Source organism: Cryptomeria japonica, unplaced genomic scaffold (genome assembly GCF_030272615.1).
Source record: "Cryptomeria japonica unplaced genomic scaffold, Sugi_1.0 HiC_scaffold_22, whole genome shotgun sequence".
NCBI lineage: Eukaryota > Viridiplantae > Streptophyta > Pinopsida > Cupressales > Cupressaceae > Cryptomeria > Cryptomeria japonica.
In genome coordinates this window covers 156,929-160,346 of record NW_026728844.1, presented here as the reverse complement: position 1 = coordinate 160,346, position 3,418 = coordinate 156,929, and the positions used below count along the sequence as shown (strand labels likewise).

Sequence of the window (3,418 nt, the reverse complement as noted above, 5' to 3'; positions counted from 1 at the left end):
GTACGGATCCAATATCAACAGCATCAATCAATCAAACTGCTCTGTTGCTACCGGCTAGCTACCATTGCCCGCTAGGCATCAGTGGAGATAAAATCGACACTTATAGACCAGGAAGATGCAGGCTACTCGGACAAAAAACAACCCGGAATAACTAGCTACTCTCTATCCCCCAACCAGGTACAAACACGTGTTGTCACCATTTAGCCAATGAAGAGGAGATCTGCGTATTTCTCTATAGAGACAAAATAGAATTGCTATTATAGACGAGATATCCTCATTGCTATTATTTAGGGGCTGAACTAATAATCTATTTCTCTCTTAGAGCAGTAACATCATCATATACGACAACACATCCAAGATTTAGGGGTTATCGTTCTATAAAATGAGACGTGTATTTCTCTGCATGAATGACTTCATTGCGGACGACCATATAACTAACTCAGGCTTCCTGAATTCTGGGAGGAAGAAGTTAAGTGAATAGTGCTCAAACTCTGCCAAAATCAGGAGCAGATTAGAATCTACAGAGTTTTAGACCCCCATTGATTCTTGGAGCAGATCAGAGCAGGCTCTTTCATGTAGACTCTCATAGCCTACCGTTGATGTTGGTTTCACTACGGGAGATCAAATCTGTGTGAAGGATCAACAATTTGGGATTAAGGATTGGGTGGCCAGATCTTGGTGAAAGAGGTGTTGCTTCACTTGACTCAGGTACATCGTTCTATTTGTTCTCTTCTTCATTTATCATAATATAGATCTACCTTTTTTCCCCCCCAAAAAACTATCTTTGTTTGATTGATTACCATAGATCAACAACTTCCTTTGAGTGATAACAGTTTGCTTCAGCATGTCTCTATCTGTTTGAGATTGAGATCTGGATTTATGGGTCATAATGGAATGAGTAAGGTTGTGTTTGTTTGTTGATGTGCAGGCCTTAACTGGAACCTGTGGATCTGGATTTCGTTCATGTAAGGACAGCAACCAAGCAAGGACAATCGTCATAAGGCAAGGTGAGTTCCATAACTTTATTAGATCTTGTATGTGTGTGGATTGTTTGGGGATTTGAGGTAGGGATCTATCTCTGTCTGTCAGTAAACGTTTAGCTAACTGGGACATTTCTCCATGGTGGTTGATGGGTAAATTCCTCTCCCGTTGGTCGAGAGTTCGATTCCTCACCCTCATAACAAGGTCGTCATGAAGAGGATTAAGAATAAGACCCCAGGGTCAGGTTGGAACGGCTAGAGCAGAGTTTAACCACCCTCACATCTATGGTAGCACAGTTATTGGCAGCCAAGGGCATAGAGTAAACCTCATAACATAAAGCTGGTTCAGAGGACCTAAATAAAAAAGAAAGGGAGCGTCCTTTAACAGATAACCAACCATCTTGCTTGACTATTTTGGACTTAAGATTTTCTTCAGAATGGTCAATTCAGTAATAAAATAGAGGCCTTATCTGCTTTCAATTACTTATTGCGAAGGAGTCTTTTGAACAGCTTTAGAAAACTGGTCAATTTCAGAGTTAAAGGGTGGCGGGAGCCAAAGGGAGTAAGCGCGTTTTTTGAAAGGGTCTTGGTGGCCAAGAACTGGGAATTTCAATACTGAAAGGTGGCCAGCCAAAGAAGAGATTTTGTCCGGACCCACCCAAGATCCAGTAAGTGCCGGGTAGAGCAAGCTCGTATCCTAGCTTCCATATTTGCACTGGGGGGTGGGTGGTGGGTAAATGGTCCCCGGGGAGGGCGCCATCGATTTCTCGCTCGATTGACCATAGGAATGCAGAGCGGAGATAAAGAAGCACGGCAACAAGAGAAGAGGATTAAACCGCGGAAAGGGAGTGAAAACACCCGATCCCATTCCGACCTTTATATTAAACCAAAAGGGCACCTCACATACATAAATGGGGAAGCATTCCCATTTCCAGTTCGGACAGACTCAACACCTTAAAGAGTAAGCTATTCACCTTAGGTCAGAAGGTTCAACCCCATTCGTTACCTTTTATCGTATGGGTTGCTTGCTGGGGGCCAATACGAGGTTCGGCCGCTTGCCCGAACAATCAATCCATTTCGGATTGGAAACAAAGCATCCGTGTCGAAAACGAATTTCATCCCTCTCCCAATTATTTGGAAGTAATCGAGCGTTCGTTGGTACAGAAGAGAGAAAGCGCGCCTGGGACAGGGATATATGGATGGAAGAAGGAAGTAGGTACGAGATGAAACTCGATCATTTACAGTTTGTAAAGCATCACCAGTGGCATAACTATAACATAACTAACTGGTTTCGGATTCTTTTAAGACGGTGGCTACCCCGTTAGTTACGACTTCATCTACCCCACTGTAATACGTCAGTAGGCTACTGGTTCTATTCCCATGACCCAAAGAGAAAGGAAGCCCTAGTGGGTTAAATTGTGGATCCGCAGGTGGAGATCCTAGGTGGTCTCACGGGTAAAGTGGAGCAAATGTGACTGGTCGACCATTTTTTTCCGATGATGATCTGTTTCCAGATTTTCGGTCATCTGTGTATATGGGCCACATCCCTCTGGAGAATGGTGATATTGTTCTGTCTGGAAGTAGAAGTTTGAGTCATTATGGGACTCCACCTTCATGAACCTATTAGAGCTTCCAAAATTTGGCAGTATAGGTGAAGTTGCTCGGTGCACTAAGTTTTGAATCGACTTAGGTACATCAGAATGCCATGTGATTAGACCAGGCTGGCCCTATTCATGCCCAGGAGATTCATGTGCTCATCGGCTTGTCCATGGAGGGGCATGATGTTACATAAGAATTTGAGAGAGCTGGGAAGCATGGTAAGAAGCTAGGGGAGTTTAGTTTGTATGAGATACATGGTACCAAATGAGGAGGTTGCGGGGTGATCATCGAAGAGGGGATGAGAGGATTTAGGTAACCTTCCAGATCATGACTTGTTGCCTGATGTGGAAGTATACCAAAGGCAAGTGTTCTATGGACACTCTGTCCATTACATAGTATTGTATTAAAGGTTTACGCTTTCATGTCACTAGTGCACCTTCCTAATGAAGGAGTTGATGGATGCATGCGCAAATGCCCATGTCATGTGTGCTACTTTTATCTATCGCTACTTACTTTTAGCCTTTGCTATTTTCAAATGGAAACGGGTTGGAAGCTTCAATCTGTCTAGGGGTGACCCATTGTTGCAATACAGTAGGAACTCTGGTGGGTCCACAAGGATGTCGTGAACATTGCATTCAACAATACAACGGTGGTATGACAAAATGATAGTAACCACAAATATGGCCATCTGGCTTCCCAAGTACCCTTTTAATGTGCATGGACAAAGACAACACATATGTGTGCCTTAGAGTAGAAGACATAGAAAAATGAAAGGTTTTGCCCTTGCCTTTCTACCTTAGTGAGCAGGCGTTGGACAAGGAAGTTTTATCCAGGCTGGA

At 43.5% G+C, this 3,418-nt stretch overlaps 1 long non-coding RNA gene across 1 annotated transcript; it reads left to right on the top strand.

The window, feature by feature from the left end:
• The first annotated feature begins 264 nt into the window (after positions 1-264).
• LOC131051909 (uncharacterized) lies at positions 265-1,686 on the top strand. Its single transcript, XR_009107235.1, has 3 exons — positions 265-708; positions 929-1,007; positions 1,515-1,686. It is a non-coding gene; the product is annotated as an uncharacterized LOC131051909 (long non-coding RNA).
• The last annotated feature ends 1,732 nt before the right edge of the window (positions 1,687-3,418 follow it).